Source organism: Atractosteus spatula, chromosome 8 (assembly GCF_055471065.1).
Source record: "Atractosteus spatula isolate fAtrSpa1 chromosome 8, fAtrSpa1.hap1, whole genome shotgun sequence".
In the NCBI taxonomy this organism is placed as follows: domain Eukaryota; kingdom Metazoa; phylum Chordata; class Actinopteri; order Semionotiformes; family Lepisosteidae; genus Atractosteus; species Atractosteus spatula.
The window spans coordinates 40,181,612-40,199,695 of record NC_142713.1 but is presented as its reverse complement, the minus strand read 5'-3'; the positions used below and the strand labels follow the sequence as shown (position 1 = coordinate 40,199,695).

Below are 18,084 nucleotides of genomic sequence, written 5' to 3'. Positions count from 1 at the left end.
CCAGTGCAGAAAAAACAAAAACAAAAGATTATTAGACTAATTGAGCCGAGGAGAGAAAGTGCCTGCTTGAGGATACCGGGGTTAGTTTTAATGTATGCATGGTAAGCCTCGGAGGATCAACGGCCGAGTTGCTTGATGAGATACTCGGGTATGTCTTGGCAAGCGGCAGAGGATGTGGCCCCTGATCTAAAGGAGTGCCCGGAGAATTGTTCAGGAGGGTATCACGATACGGCCCTTCTCGTTTGCGAACAGAGGGGTAGTAGGCAAAGCTCCGGCAGAGGTTCGAAGATGTGTGTAATGGGATAGAGGCTCGTATGGGCTTATGTAGGAACAGAGTTTGAAATAATAGATGAGAGTGGCGGATCCGAGTTGGTCGGTTTTGCTTTTCTTGAGATAGAAGGTCAGTGTATCGGAAGATAAGATGGAGATGTCGGATAAGCAGGGTTGAGAAGAAGGATCGAAGGATGTGGAAGCAGCGGTAATTTCAGAGCACCTTAGGAAGATGAAGAAGGCTAACAAGAATAAAGATTCAAGAGTGCGGTCGACCCAGGGTGAGTGGTAACCTGACCTGAGAACGTAGGTGCAGGATTCAAGGATGTCTGAAGTAATTGGTGCGTGTTGGTTCGGAAGTGGTTTTTCAAGTCACTGAAAGCCTTTAAGAAGGAGAGTAATTTGAGGGTGGATAAGAGATGGACAGATCGTGCCGAAAAGGAGTTTATGTAAGAAGTGGATGCCGCACAGGTATACTTTGGTGGTGGATGCTCGTACCTTGAGTGAGTTTCTACAATAGCAAACGAAGGATGATATGGTGAGAATATCAAAAGAAGGGAATTTTATGTTCGCGGAGAGGTGGAAGGATTGGAAGCCCTTGCAGGCAGTCCAGTAAGAATTGAGAGTTCGAAGGGCAATCCTTAAGAGGACAGTTTGCTGGGCCAGCTGGAGATAGTGATGGAAAGGATGATTCAGAGGAACGTGAGTTCCGAATAGGGAGGTGCTGTGCACGGGTTTGGTCTTGCATCTGGTGCCAAGTTCCTGAATTTCTAACGTTGAAAGCGAGAGAGAGAGAGAGAGTCCGCTATCTCATTAATGTGGCCTGGAATGTGAGCAGCTACAAGGATGAATTGATGTGTGAGAGAAATCAATTTAAGGCGGCGGAGGAATTTCATGATAGATTGGGATGAAGACCTTCCTTTGTCGATTATATGAACTACTGCATAGATGGCCGAATGGATGAGGACGGATTTTTGTTTCCAATTGTGGCCCCAAAGAGAAGCGGCAACGACAATTGGAAATATTTCTAACAAGGCCGATGACTGGTTGGTGAGAGGGATTGAAGAGAATTCAGGCTAAGGGGCCGCAAACCATTGGCTTTTGTAATAGCCTCCGAAACCGACTGAGGGGGCTGCCTCTGTGAAAAGCTGGATATCCTCGGTGTCAGAGAGGAGGTCATCATAGAAGAGAGATATGCCATTCCAGTTGGCCAAGAGAAGCTGCCAAAGCCTGAGCTCGGATTTGCAGTCGGCTGAAAGGCTTACGTGGTGGTAAAGAGAGGGCACGGAAGAGGCGAGGTCGAGAAGGTAGACCGTCCTTGATGAATGATACGCATGGTGTAATTGAGGTGGCCGAGCAGAGAGAGAAGTTCCCTCTTTGTGCAAAATTTGGCAGAAGAATAGGTAGAGATATACATCTGGATCCTGTCAATCTTGTTGCGAGGCAGGGAGGCAAATGAAATTGATGGAATTGAGGGTGATCCCGAGGAATTGGATTATATGAGAGGGGCCAGTTGTTTTGTCCGTGGCAAGAGGTACCCCTAGTTTCCTAAAAACGGAAATAAGTGTGGAGGAGGCTCTTGCAGGTGGGGTGTGAGGAAAGTCTATGGTAAGGAAATCGTCGAGAAGGTGGACGAGAAAAGGAAGCTTATATTTATTCAAGGGGATCCAGCAGAGAGCTTTGGCTAAGGTGCCGAAAATTTTTGGGCTACTCCTACGTCCGAAGTTAAGGCGGACTGCGAAGAACTTGTTCCGCCAATGAACTCCAAAGAGGTGCCAGAAGTCTGGGTCAAGAGGCGTAACTTTAAAGGCACTGGAGATGTCGGCCTTAGCGAGCCAGGCACCCAGACCCGCAATTTTGATGAGAGAATTGGCGTTGTCAATTGTGGCATAGTGGAGGGAGAAGTCTGAGCTGGGAATAAGGGTATTGAGACTTAACTCCCGCGTGCCACGAGGGGCTGACAAATCAATTATAAGGTGTTTTTTACCGGAATACTTACGGACCGCTATACCAATGGGATTGATGCGGTATGCAGGGAATGGGGGAGAGTCAAGTGGGCCGATCATGAAACCATTCTCGACTTTGGATGCTAGCAAGGAATCAGCGGTGGCAGATTGCAAATTTTTGCAAAAGACGGAGGAAGAAGGAATTGTGCACAGGCCTGGTGAGAATCTGAAGGAAAGGCGGTCGAGTAAGATGTGGGTGGAAGAGGGGTCGGGGTGACAGAGCTGGTCGGAAGCAAGAGCGGGGATGTCGATTGGGGTAGACAGAAAAGCCAGTAGTCTTTTGGGAATGCTGAAGGTGGAGCGAACATGGAAGGGCCGGCGGGGGCAGGCAGAGCGAGCATGAGCTTCGCCGCAGAAGCTGCAAATGTGAAGGAAGCAACGAAGGGGAGAGGTAAGTGTCGAGGAATTGGAGATGTTGGAAATTTGTTGGCCTCTGATCATCACGATGGGGCGACCGCGAACGTCTTTGGACAGGGAAGGTTTGAAGAAGACCTGGCGGGAGAATAGATGCTGTGGGGGAGAAGGGGCGGAGTCAGGGTTGAGCTTGCGGACGGTATCTGGGCAAAGATTTGATGAATGTGTCCAAGAGGAACAGAAGTCGCAGGAAAGAGCTCGGACTCTGGTGAAAGTGCGGCAGTAAAGCTCGATGTCGAGGGCTCCCTAGTAGGTGCGCTGGTTCCGTTGGAGTAGGCGGGCAGCGGCCTTGGCCGAGAACTGCTTATGGTAATCGTAGAACAGGGAGCCCTCGAAAAGGACAGATAGATCGGGGATGCTGTGCATGTAACCGTCAAGTTCCTGATGACGTTCGGGAAAGGCGGAGCACGTGATGTCGCGGAAAATGCTGAAAGCCAAGCAGAAGTCGGAAATTCTAGGGACTGAAGCAGAGTGAGGGTCAGAAGATTTGAGAGTAATGGAAATCGAGCCGCAGTCGACTGTTCTAGAATCGGAGTTGTAAGTGGCGGAAGAGAGAAGGTGAGCTAGATTGACGTCTGCACCTCATAGAATTTGCTGCCGGAGTGAAAAGGGGAATGGGAGGAGGACTAAACTTTAGTATGTTAGGAGGAGCTCGGAGAGGAACGGCTGTTCGGAAAGTCCTTAGTAAAGGGGAGATTGGAATCCAGGGCCGAAGGCATGGGATGATGGATGCCGTGTTGGACACTGGGGAAGGGGGAAGATGAGGAGGGAAGAAGAGCAGAAAGCAGATTGTGGTAGGAGGGGTTTGACGGATCTGGGGCCTGAAGCTCGGTGGCTTGGGATATGGAAGCCAAAGACTGTTGAAGAGGATATGAAGCAGGGGCGGAGGCTGCGAGAAGGACTGAGGAGGCTGCCGAGTCGTCTTGGACGCCAGGGGGTGGGGGAGGGTAAGGGCCGCCTGCTGGCTGAGCTGGGAGTCGTTTACTAGCTGGCCTTTGGGCCGTGGAGACAGCAGCAGGGGCTGAAAGAGAAGAAACCGGGGCCGAAGGCACCAAGCTGGCGGAGCTTGAGTCGTGTTGGACGCCAGAGGTAGAGACAGAAGAGTGCAGAAGTTAGATTAAGCAGAGAAGGGGGTGGGGGAGGGGCGTGAGCCTGGGGCCTTAGACTCGGCAGCAAGGAGTTTAGGGAAGGAGGCTGGGTGGAAGAGGCTAGGTGCAGTTGTTCAGCAGAGGTATGGATTGCTTGGGGAAGAGACACAGACACGGATATATCAGGACAAGACAAGACAGAAGACGCGACAGGCAGAGGTACGGGCGGCCTCGGGGTCCTCACGTTGGGATGAGTGGCGGTGGCGCGGGTGATGTTTCTTTGTGTTTCTTTTACAATGGACGCCATGTTTTCGAAGTATCCTCTGGAGGCTTGCTACGGTCCAGTTGGAAATCGCGAGATTTCCAGTTGGAAATCGCGAGAGATGATCCAGGAGAAGGGGGAGCCGATGTGTGTGAAGCGCGGCGGCAGGGACATCCTCGAGAGAAGCGGGGGTTATTTGGAGACTTTGCCGTGGAGGAACAGGAAGGCTGGGTTTGTAATGAGAGAGGGACTACGACGGCGGAACGCAGTCTTCGGCGAGGAGTTGGATCTTGTGAGGACTGGCTGGGAGATGAGCAGCGCTGATGTGGCACAGCGGCTGAAGGAGGCGATGAGACGGAGGTGAGGGGAGCAGTGGGGGGAGGACTGGACGAGAGGGGTAGGAGAGTCTCCTGCGCTACAGAAAAGGTCTTCATCGGAGCTGCGGATTTGTAGATCCATGAGAAGGGAGCACGGATTCGAGCTAGGCGAAAACGAACCATGCAGAAAATTAACGAGGAAGAGGCAAGGGTGACATTTGATATATGTGGAGACCGGTTGCTTACGTCAGGATTAGTGAGAATTGCAGCAGCTGTGTCGAATGAGCGCGGCTGCCTTCATTCCTCCCGAACTTTCATTAAAAACTCCATTGTCTAAATAATAAAAGAATGAAGATCTGCAAAAACTACAGTAAATCAGTACAAGCTATCATGTACTGTATGTGTTCTGACAAACTAAGTAAGAAAACAAGTAAGAAAAAATATAGTTTTTTTATTTCAAAACTCCCTCTTTTAATTCAGTAAAATTTGAAACCAATGCTGATCTTTCTGAAGTAGCTTGTGTTGGTTCAGAAAAACAAGATTGAAAGTTCTGAGGAAAAAATTAAAATAATTTATATAATCATTTTCTGCTTTTGTCAGGAATTCCTAACTTAGAGATTTTTTAATGATGTCACATCAAATGATTTTGAAGCACAATGGAAAAGTTTCATTTTTCCATTGCAAAGGATACTGATGTATCAGCACTTTAAAGCACTACATCTTTTGTATTCTTTATCACTTTGCATTAAAATGACATCCTAATCAGAAAGACTGATGAGAAGAAAAATGTAATTTCAAGTCATGACAGTGTTCTGGAAGTTAGTGGTCCTGCATTTTAATCTCCATTGTGTTTGCTCATTTTGAATTGTTGTGGCAAAAAAGAAATATTCTTATTGTATAATGTATAGGACCAATATTTCCAAAGATTCAGATTATCCTGAAGTAATAAAAAACATAATACTCAAAGCTTAATGTACAGAAAGCAAAAATACAGTATGCTGCTGTGCATTGTTTTGTATCTCCTAATCTTTACAAAGGTATGTCACTCCTTTCAAGAGTTCAAGTCCTTTTTCCTGACTTTTGTTCTCTTTATTTAATTGAAGTTTTATTTATATATTTTTAATTTCATGTTACCAAACTTTGGGATATAATGTCATCTAGCTACTAGAATGATTCCTTCCTATAGGCAACTCAGTTACCTCCAAGCTACTTATTTCAAAACAGGCACAAAAACTGAATATACTGTATGCCTTATAGTAACTCTTCAATCTCGGTGAACATTGAACTGAATTTTCACTGAGCATGGCCCTTACAACCTTTTCTGTCTACAAATGAACTAGGTGATATGCGGCATTATTTTTATGTATTGTTTTCAGTTAATGATTTTATTTAAAATATTGCAGCTGTAATTCAACTTTTCATTTTGCATGAAAAACCTTTTGTGTCCTAGTGTTTATACTGAACATTATTTCCAAACTTTCTGCACAAATCTGTTTTAAAGGAATTTAAAGATTCCCATGTTCTTTAATTAGCTGTAGTTTCATTTATTATATTATACTGAGAGGCATTCAAACAAACACATCAAATGAGTATTGGAATCAACAGCATTTGTTGAATTTTTTATGCTTGTCAGTGTATTTCCTAGCTCTCAACTGATGTAGTAATTCTTTCCAATTATTTCCTGCAGTGGATTTAGGCTATCCAACACATCACACAATGGTTCTGTGACATGTTTAATGGTTTGTAGAAATTCAATTACTTTAAAATACTGAAGTGATCTCATCTGATTCAAAATTTGTAACTATAAAATATTCATTTTACTTTTTTAATATTTAGAATTGCTCTTTGGTTTATGAAACAGTTCATCTAATAGCTGGGATGTTTCAGAACAAAGAATTACACCGACAACAAACAGCCAAACAATATATAAAAGAAAGTGAATATAAACATATATCTTCCCAATGTGGAAATCATGCAGTGCATTAATGGCACCATTTAGAGCAATATGTGTGACTGGAATATCAAATAGACATCTCTAAAAATTCAGAAGAAAGAAAAAAAGAATAATTAATGACAAATGAAACTATTCCAATGTTAAGAGGATTTGACGAAAAATAAAGAAATAACCTTTCTCTGAAGATGAAAAATTAAATAATGCTGTGCAATTACTAATTTCAATTACATGGATAAAAAATTAGATCATTACGTAAAGGATGTCATAATAAATTACTTAAATAGTTCAATGCAACATATCATTTATCTTAATTAGATTTAAAATATGCTTTTAAGTGATGTGAAATATCAGACTATGTCTTTGTAGTATTCCAACATGGCCTGGAATCTGTTATTACAGTAAAGGTCTTAAGACCTACATCTCTTGCTATCTGTTAAATTACAGTTGATGACTGATTTTTTCATGACAGCAGAGTGAGCACTTTATATCCTGATCTTGTCAGCACACAGAAGATAAGAAAGGCTTCTACAAGTGTTGTTGGTAGACCACTAGGTGGCACTCTTTGTTCTGGACCAAAATGTCCAAAGCAATGCCTGTCTATGGTGACCAGGGACACTATACTATAGAAAATGATTTCCTTCGGTTGAGATGTTAAACTGAAATCTTGAAGATTTCACCATTAAATATCCCTTGTTTGGAACTTTAAAAAAAAAAAGAGGTTAAGAGGTTTTTTTTTCGAATTCCACCCTGGCTTTGTAAAAACTGGCCTTTATGAGGGTCCTCCTTAATTCAGTTTGTCATTTCATTTCTCAAGTGCTGTGCATCACCTAGGTGAAATGAAAGAAATTGTTTGAGAATCCAAAGATTATCTTCAGGAATCTATCTTATAACTTTCATATTATTATAAGACCATTCTTTCCAACATTAGGGTTCACTCATGCTTTAAAGGAAAATTTGATCATGCAAAGACTGATTCCTTCAGAAAAAAATCGGAGAAATATTTATGAATGATTTTAAAAAAGTATTTCAAATGAAAAATGCATGCCTTCATTATTAGCTTAGGCACCATTTTGCTCACATCCATTATCCAAACTATTTGCTTATTAAATGTTTACCTAGAGTATTTTTTTACAGTTGCCATTATTAATTTTAACACCCTTAAACTATTGCGTAATGAAGAGCATGTGCATAAACAAGAGACCTACCCTTTTCCATCTTTCAGTTTTTGTGTTGCTAAGATGCTTCTATAGCAACCCATCAGAAGATAGTTTGTTGCTATGCACATATAACCAATTTCAGCTAGAAATAATTATTAAATTGTGAACAAGTCTGTAAAACAGTAGGATTTTGACTATTGGTATGATGCTAATAAAATGTGCCTCAAAATGCCACAATTGTAGCATTATACGTGTATATACGGTGTACACATTGTGTAACTGCAGTGTGTAATAGCCTCCTAAACATTTCTCCTGCAACATGACAGAAAAAAATTACTGTGAAATATGTAAATGTTGTGAGAATGATAATTCGTGAATGTAAGAGTCGTGTAGCATATTATGGTTCCTTTTTGAATTCACTGGTCTTCAGTCTTAAGAAAGATGTTCAGGCTTTCAATAACTTTTGTAGCTACAATTTCATCTGAGTGTAGCCAGAATAGAATTCAGTTTTGATATTTTGCAGCTGCAGCACATGACATTTATTATGCCACTGGTTCTCAGCCATAGTCCCAGGGGAATCCTGAGTCTTCACACTTCTTGTTCCAGCTGAATTCTTAATTACAGGCTAATTGATTTCTATTTTTTACTTAAGACACATTTTAAAATTTGCTTTCAGTTCTTAAAAGTTTAAAAGGGATTACCAGTTTCTGAGATTCTAACGTGTTAGCTGAAACCTCTCAGACCTCTGCAGAAAGAAAAAAGTTTGTTGTAGAACATTTTCATTTCCACGGGTCACTTTTCATCATTAATTGATCACATGTTAAACTTTCTTATTCTAAACAACAACAAGTAAACACATTTAAACTTGAGTAAATACTGTATACTGAACTAGTTTATGCTGAAGTTGGATCAATACCATTGAAGTTGGGTAATTTTGAACATGCTTAATAAGTGCAAAAAAGGATAAACATAGATCTAAAGAAGTAAGCAGATTAATTAAAGGCATAAATTATCACCAGTGATCACAAGATCAGTGGGAATGAAAACATACTCGCTTGAACAGCCACATGATAAAATCAAGATTTTATAAAACAAGTTACATTTTTCATATGTATACTGTATGTTTTAGGTGTTTTCTCTTCCTATCATCATTGCAGTCGTGGGCTTTCAGATTAAATTATTGTTTGTACTCTTTAGGAGTGCGTTTCCGTTGTAGGAGGGAATGGGAGGGGGTGGGAGGTGTTGTTTTGTTTTGGTTTCTGATTGCTGATTTTTGACTGTTTATAAAATTACAATAATATATTATTTAAAACTTGTTGAAACTATATTTTCTTCAGTGTTTCATTTTAAAACAATTATATTTGATTGTATCCTTCATAACTACAATTGCACTTGTGAAAATAATCATGTCATTGTGGATGTTTTAAAGTCTAGTCTAGTCTAGTCTGTGTTTTAAAAGTGGACTACAGTATGTAACATGTTTAACTAAAATTAAACGTCTGTTTAATCCTAGATGGTAAACTCATTTGAATAGATTTGACTACTGTAGAATTCTTTGTCAATCTTGTTTCTTAGAACTTCAATAGGAATTAAAACAAAATTTTAAATGACTGATCTAGTTAGATTTGATGCCCTAGAAAAATGCACATTTTGATTTGTTGATACTATTTATTTGTGAAATAATGACCTTTTTAAAATCATGGTCTGTTTTTAATTCAACCAAATGTTCGTGTACTGATTTTTAATCTTATTTCACACTTCTAAAACAAAAGCATGTAGGTCTTTCTTTCACATGGTCCTGTAAAAAAATGCTTCGAACCCTTCAGTGTGTCAGAAGGATATAAACCCTTGAAGGAGTTTCAGAGGTTTAATCTGGAATTAAGAGTCTTGGGAACAGAGTTTACGGTATATGTGAAGTAGAACACAGGCTATAAAGAAGGAATTGAATTACAGAAAGATTGGCACAAACCAATTATTTTCTCCAGTTCTTTCAATGTAAACCATCAAGGTCTCTTAGATACACTTATTTTCTTTTGAAACTTTTTTGCTCAACTTATTTCTTTGTAAGAACTGACAAATTCATGCAATATTCTGATAGTTCAGATGAAAGAAGTAAAACGTTTCATATAATTAATTTATTAAATATTAACATTTTACACAGACAATAATGTAGACAAACCAATATTAAATAATTCAATTAGAAAAATTATTTTTAAATTCATATTTAAGGAAACATACTGTATATTTGCTGTAGTAAGCTTTATGTACCAAGAGGAATTAAAAACACAACAAATGGGTATTGAAACGATTGTACTTTGTTGATTCTAAATATACTGAACATAATAGGAAGAAGACCAAATGCTCTAAAAGCTGCAAAATTAAATAAAATTCAAGATTGAGCAAATGCAGATGATATTTAATGCAGGCAAGTGCAGAGCAGGTAGAAGAAAAAACTATAGAAATAAAGTGGTAAATGTTCAGTTTGAAGAAGCTACTTAGAAAAATACATAATTATTTGTGTTAACTCATCACTTACATCTTCAAGATAGTGTCAAGAGACCATAAAAAGACCATAAAAGGCAATTAATGTTAGGATATATAATTAAAAGGCTAGTATTTAAATTAAGGGATGTTACGTGTAAATGACAGAATACATTAGTACGGCATAATTTAGAATGTTATGTAAATGTTTTGTCACCATTTTACAGAAAATATATTGCTTCTCTGGAGAGAGTCCAGAGAAGAGACACCAGATTCATTCCCAAAGTAATGTTCTTCACAAACAAAAGACTAAAAGAATGAAACCTTTAAAGTTTTGAAGAGAGAAGACTCTGAAGGGACTCACTTGAAGTATTCACAATTCTCAAAGGCATTGACAAAATGAACCCAGTGGAAAATCAACAGAGAAATACAAAAGGACACAAGTGGAAACTTTGAGGAAAATGCATTTAAAACTGAGAGCAGAAAGCACTTGTGTATACAAACAGCTGTGGGCATCTGCAACAAGCAATGTTGTTGAAGATGATCGCCTAGGTCATTTCAAAAAATGGCAGGATGAGATCCTCAGATCAAATAACCATGAGCAACCACATGAGTTAGATGAGCCAAATGACTTACTCCCACCTGTAACCTGTTATTGAAACTTAATTCAGTCTTTCTTCTGGACCTTCTGGACCTTTCCTCTATAGTTAAACCTATAGAATTTTTGAGGTACACAGGCTGTGCAGTAAATTACTATGGCTCAAACGTAAGAGACACAAACTAATGAGTGTAATATTTCTATGGAAATTGTAAGAAAATTCAATGTCATACCCCATAAAATGCACACTCTGCTGATACAGTACATAAAGTAAACAAGTAATGCAAGCCAAGGTTAGTCAGTTCAACCAATTCTGGGTCCAAAGAGGAAAACGACTAAAAGAGAAATCATACTGTTTAAAATTGAGAGGCTAGCTTACTGCCCTAGCACTTACTGTAACTTACTGTACAGAAGGTATTACGTTCACATTAGATATTACTAAATTAATTGGAAAAATGAAGGATCACCTTCATGAGGTTGTTCTGGAAAGGAGAGCTGAAGGTTTGCAGGTTTTCAGAATGAAGTAGGGACCTTCCCTTAATTCCACTGAAAACCTACAGGACATGTGAGACAGGAGACCAGAAGGGAATTATACTGAATGTAAGTATTGTGTGCTCTCTAAGATAATTATGGACAATAATAGATGGTGATACTGTAAACTACAAAGGTTATGTGAGAGAATGTTCAACTACAATTTGAAACAAAAATCCTATTCTTTGTTACATTTTGATCTGAAAAGATTAAGAATAGAAATTTAATGCATTGTCTATTCTATTATGATTATACTTTGGTAGAGTTATGAATGGGATATAATTTACTTGGAAGACCGGCTGCGGCTTTTTCAGGAAATGTTGCTCTCAACAGCAACACTAAAAGAAATAGTGCTCATGTTCCATTTATTGCCTTGTTATGTTCAGGGTCTGTTGCTATAGCAATAAAAACCGTGTTGTAAACCAGGATGGTCGAGCTCTTGGCCGGAAAAGCTGATGCATTTTTCATGTTTTCATCTCTTTAGCTCTTAAATGACCTAAATCATCTAGCCATTGGTTTAACTACAATTATTCCCATAATTGGTTCAATTTACCAACATCTTCCAGCTCTTCAAGTGCTACTGCTTTAAAGAGACCTACAAAATATGCAAGGACTTTGGCCCTACAAACTTGGGTCTGGACTGCCCTGATATAAAAAATTCCCACTGCTTATTAGAAACAAAATGACACAATAATATAAATGTGTTTTCTGATAGGAGCACTAGAAAGATCATTAATATATGAGACAAAAGATTAAAAACTAGGTTGCATTAGTGTATGTTACATTAAATACATTTAATTTAATATGATGGAATTAATTATATTGTATGATTCCAGCATAGCAGGACTAAGACCGTTTCTTAAAGCCTGAGCTGAGCTGCATAAAAATGTATTTTCTGAGAAAATACAGTACACTGTATGTAAATATAAGAGCTAGAATACATTTACAATAAATAATGCTACCTGTTTCTAAAAGTCAGCGTTACCAATGGTCCTAGAGAGCTGAATCCGATAAATTTTATAGGTCACATTAAATCATTCATGCCTATAGATTAGGAACGCTTGTAAGTTATTGAACAATTAAGCAAGCATTTGGTTCAATGAAAAGAAATCTTGTCCTTGAGGGTTTAAGATTCTCATTTCAGATGTTCTGTAAATTAGTTTGTTAAACCAATTGCATGCAATTGATCACAAGTACATTTTTCAAAGCCTTTTGAGATGGCAATTTAATGGTTACCTATAAAACTTGCTGGACTTGGGCTCTTCAGGAGCTGTTGAAGAAAAAAGTGTATTTTATAAATTTTATATTTTTATCATTTTGTGGGTTTAACCTCTTCTTTGTGACCTTATTGCTCATGCAACTCCACACATATTATATTAATCTTTTTCAGGTGTCATTTTTGTTGTATTAACCTATGTCTCTTTTCTAGGATACAAGATGAAGTCTAAAAACAGACTATAAATGTAAGACTTTGATAGTCTCTCTTATGAAGTGACCCATCTAAACTTATCCACATCATAAAAACAATAATACACTCTGATCTATGCTTCTCTTTTCTTTTCCCATAACCCCTCTATTTTCACCTACTTTCTCCACATTTGCTCCACCGGTGATGGAATGAACTGTCCAAAAAAATCAGGACTGATCGGCCCCTAATTCTGTCAGTTTTTTATTCATATGATGCACACAGAAAATTGAGCTCTATAATTGATACCGTAATGTAATATAAATATTTAAAAAAATGAAAAAATATTTAAACAAAAATATTTTGTATCATTGTAGCTCACTGTAGGCAGCATTTAAGTTGCGGGTGACAAAAGACAGTTGCTAGATGAAGAAGATGCAAGAGGCAACATCATCATTAGGATCGACAGCTTCGTCAACAGCTGAGGCAGCGCACGACTCGTGGGATGTGGGAGACTGTAAAGTGGTTGGTTTTTGCGTTGTGTGTTCGGTCACATAGCACCAGGGTGCTGTTTCGTTATTATTGTTGACTTTAAAGGGGCAGATCCTTTCACATGATCTTTGATACGGGCAGCATCCTTTACAATTGTATTCACTGTTGACACTGAGAGACCAAGTTCACATGCTATTGCCGATAAGTTTTGTCCACCTTCATATTTCTTTATCATTTTCATTTTCATCTCTAAATCAATTTTCCTGCGTTTCCGCATGGGCTGTGCACTTTTAGCATCTGTTTGCCTCTTTCCAGTCATGATTACAATATCACCGAAGTCACAAACACAAGAAAATGTTTCAAAAAGTGAAAATTATTTTAGCAACCGATTGGTAGCAGGTACAAAGCAAGACTGAAGGATGAAGGAGGGAGGGGTAGCGCACCACATGAGCGCTGCGCATTTTTCGGAAGATCACCGCAAGACGGCAGCAGTGGTAACGTAGATGAGTAACGCAAAATGTTAATAACTCGGAATTTTTAGTACTGACCTTCTAGAATTATTTGCGTAAATCTGAGATTAAGTAAATCGCATGTTACCTAACCTGAGGTGTGTTTGTACTACTATTTAATAATGTAGTTACTATTCAATTTTTTTTGTTAATTTTGTATGATAGTTGCATCGTTCTTTCAGCATTACTGTGTTAGTCTAATTGTCACTAGATCATTTTGTTTTTATATTTGTTTACTTGCATGTTATCACATTTATTGCACTTACACATAAGGCAAACTTTGCATCATAAATCAAAGCCTGGATAAGGACGTTAAGCAAATAATAAAACACTCCAAAATATTTGGGACTAGAATTGCATCTACTGTGTGTCTACCTATAGTAAAACCAATTTACTTTGAGAAGATTAATTTAAATTACTTGCTTCATACTTTATTGGAATGGTATTGACACATGCAATTTATAAATTTTGTTTAATGTTTAATAAATTGTAAGCATTTCAGAATCTTACACCTCAAGTGATTTGATCTTCGATTTATTTCTGTATTCATTTGTACCTATGCCTGTCTACTGATAGAGGCTGAACTGGCCTCAATTAATAATAGAGAAATTTCACAACAAACGATGATATTTAATGAGCCTGAAGTTCAACTGACGCGTTTGGCAAAGAGAGGTATTTCATTGCTGTTCCTGCCTGTGCGTGATACAAAGTTGGCATCATCATTAACAATGTGTTAAGAATTATGTTGTGCCAAGGACTGAATGACATCTATTAAAAAATCATTTTCATTTAATAATTTATCCTACATACAATATGCTGATGTTTCTGCACTTGGATTGTTTTTTTATTCCCTGATGTGTCATTTAGAACTACAGAACTGTTAATACCCATGGCAGAGGAGACAGAGTTAATGCATTTCAACAGAATTCCAATTTTTCATAAACCGCTCTGAATTTTATGACTGTGCAGCATGTGTATTTTGAAGATAACATGTTTTTTTCATTTACTTTTCTTTTTTAATGACCCTTAAATAAGTAATCTGAAAAGTTTGTGTTACTTGTCAACATTTTTTCAATGCTCATAAGAAGAAAATAAGCATCAATTTTACTTGACAGAAAAAGTTTTAGGAAAACAAACTCATAGTTTTTTTTGTCCAACATGGGGGAATACAGTATAATTCATTGCAATACTGTCATAATTGCAAATATCATTTTTAAGGAAATACTGACTTTACTGAAAAATGCAAATACTTATTAATAACTATTTTTATTTCCGTTAAAATAACAGAAGACTAATGCAGTTTGGTAAAACAGACTAAAAGGGACTGGATTGTGTTCAAATCTGTATAACAGTCAAAATAAAAGATAAAGAAAAGATAATAATCGTCTCAAGATAAGCATACAAAATGCAAATGTTTTGGGGGCAACAGCGCAGTAAATGTGATTACTGTAACGCAACAGGGTTCAGGTGGGCGCCCTTGCCACATTAGGTCGGCCCCGCACCGTCAGGGGCTCGAACCCGGGACTCCCGCGTCACTCAACAGGGACCCAGCTTGTTGAGCTAAAGAGAGATCTCTCCGCAGCCCACTGGCTGTAGTCCTGCTATTACAGGGAAGGGCGGTGACATCACCGCTCTGGTAAGCCGGCTCTTACACACCACTGACGGCCGTAAGCGTTACATTACTTTTATCCTGACCTTAGATTATTATAGATGAGGTTTCTCTGTAGCAATTGATGCTTTAATAAAATGAAGATGTTGGTTAATAAAAGACATTTTAGAAATTTGTACACTGAACAGACAGCCATTTTCTCAGTGATACAACTTTATTTTCATTTAGCAGGTACACAGCATTTTTCTCTAAAATATACAAAAAGTGATATTCTTAAATATACTGCATACTCAACACAGGGAATTTTCAACAGCTCAGATGAAACGTCTTGTAAATGATATAGAATAATGAAAAAGAACATTGTAAGAGAATGTTTCTTTGGGTCAAAGAAGATATGGATTGAGACATACAGTCTATAATTTTACTCACCCCTACTGTATGCCTGGTAATGCTTTGTGCCACAGACGAACAGTTGACACACTTAATTTTTTTTAACAAAGTGTTTCACGACAGACTTTTTAGGACATAAGTCTTGAAATCAGTCCAACATTAGGACAATTATCTTATTGACAATAACAGTAATGTCCAAAATGTCATTCTCTATACAAGTTAAATATATTTTCAAATCATGTATTAATCCCTGAGGTAATTTAAATCCCAGATGTACAAACTGCTCAAATCCCAAATTTCCTTCAGTTACTTAGGGATAGGCTGAGGTACAGTAATGTGTAGAACCTGAGGTCATTTGTAGTTCACTGTTTTGAACAGGATGTGCTTTTCTACATGAGCTTTGCAATCTGGAGGGTCATCGATCAGTGCCAGAGGGAGTGACTGAGATGGATGACAGCTGTGTGATCTGCACACATGTGTAGGTGAAGTCTGAAGGCCAATGTGTAGAATAAGATATTGGAGAAATGCAGGCAGCTACCCCCCACACTCCCCAAGAATCACTAGTGTGGTCTCCCTAGACGAATTACAGCAGATTGACATGCATTTTCTTGTGATTTATAAATGAAGAGATATTAACAATAGAACAGAAAACAGAAAAAATAGTGCAGTGTTTCAGACAGCTGTCATGTACTGTATCTGTAAGTATATACTCCTCCACCATGTGGACAACTTTCTGAAGGGATTCTTCAAGTGTTGTTGATTAACATTGTTTTTTTCTGTTGTATATACAATGCATGTTTTCTGCTCATGTTATTTTAGGTTGCCAGTTTTATCAACCGGTAAATGCTAGTTTTGTTTTTCAAAAGAAAAACTTTTAACCTATTTACTAACAAAGATTAAGGGGAATGAGTCAGGTATATTTAGAGCAATAAAAATGAAAGGACTCACAGCACCAAAAGGTTCTTCTCAGTGATTTTGTTAGTTAAGAAATAATTGTGGTAACCTCAGTATCCTGTTAAATTCCACTTTGGGCTTCACAGCTTGGCCTTACAGTTAAATATCCCTTTTATTTAAATCAGAGAAGAAATGTCTCACTTCTCCACCTTATCTGCTGTAAAACAAGGCAACTGGTGTGTAATAACTGCTTCATATCAGCCAGATCAGTATAATTAACACATGCTAGTTTTTTACATAAGATTTGATTTAGGGAAGAAAAAGTATTTTTTTAGTATATATTATTGAAATAAAAATATTCCATGTGACAAATCATAATATCACACAAATCTCCTTAAATTCCCTGAAAAACATAACAAAATATTTAAAGTATTATTCATTTTATTTACATCACAAAGAATATCAGTAAATTCTAGACATTGCTCACAGCATTGTCTCTATAATGACATGTATGCAAGGTAGGTACTGTAGTTAATCTGAATTCTTTGTGCTGTAAATAGTTCTTTTCTATCTTCTTAGAAAAGGCATATCCTGTTTACCCAAATTCTTAGATTACCTTGAGCCAGCACCAGCAGTAGATATTTTAATATAAGCATCTTTAAAACGCTTTGTAGTGTGACTTATAAGCATTTTTTTTATTTCCAGAAAATATCTGCTAAATTTTGTCATAAAAAATGTATTTCTCCAGTTTAAACCTAAATAAATTGAAGGAACAAAACTTAATTCCATTTTAAAGTGCAGAAAACAGAGAGCAGTGACATAATTACAAAGCTATCACAGTAATCTGTATTCATTTCTCTTCCTAATTCATCATCAGTATTGATTCTGGCACAATAATTAGCAAACCTGTGTGATCCTAGGAGAGGGTACAAATGCTGTAGAGGTAGCAAAGAAAATACAAAGATTTCCACACTGTGAAAAAGACAGGGGTTTGTTGTAATAATAATGTCCAGCAAAATGCTGTGATGTTCTCAAAAGAAAAAATCCCCTTACAGCTTCCCCAGGAGAACATTGTGAAACCAGCTACACAGACCAGAAGGTGTAGCTCTGAAGGAAATAGGGAATGGATCAACACGAAGGCTCTGCAGGAGCCAGATGCCAACAGATAAAAGGAAAATTAAATGTTTCACTTGGAAGTTGAAGCTGCGGTCAGACAGGCAGAGGTTGTGCCATGAGAGACTGATGAAACTGCCAGGGAGAATCCAAAAGAGTAAGAAAACAGGCAAGAGGTACAGTATGGGAATCTCTCAAGGATGTGCTCTAACAAACTGGGTCAAAGCATAGGTAGTGAGAATACATAACACAGGGGAATCCAAAAACCGCAGTCAGTACAAAGCCGTTTACAAAAGGCGGGCCAAAATCTCAAAACAAACTTTAGATGTCAGTTGAAGGTAATATTAGAGGGGAATTTGTGAAGGAAGAACATCTCTGTAATGAAATCTTCCTACATTTGAAGGTTGGACGGTAACTTGGGCAAAGGAATGAAGTGTGTGGCTTTGGAGAAACAGTCCACCAGTGTTAAGGTCACAGTGCAACACTGAGAGCTGGGCAGACTGGTTATAAAGTCCTAAGACACAGAGGACCCCGAGCAATGTTGATGGGAAGTGCCTGAAGGAGATCCTTCTTGGAAAGTTCAAAATAAAAGAA

General features: G+C 38.2%; 1 pseudogene; it reads right to left on the bottom strand.

Annotated features, from left to right (window-relative positions):
* Positions 1-962: 962 nt before the first annotated feature.
* Positions 963-4,214, bottom strand: LOC148829613 (uncharacterized; annotated as a pseudogene).
* Positions 4,215-18,084: the final 13,870 nt, after the last annotated feature.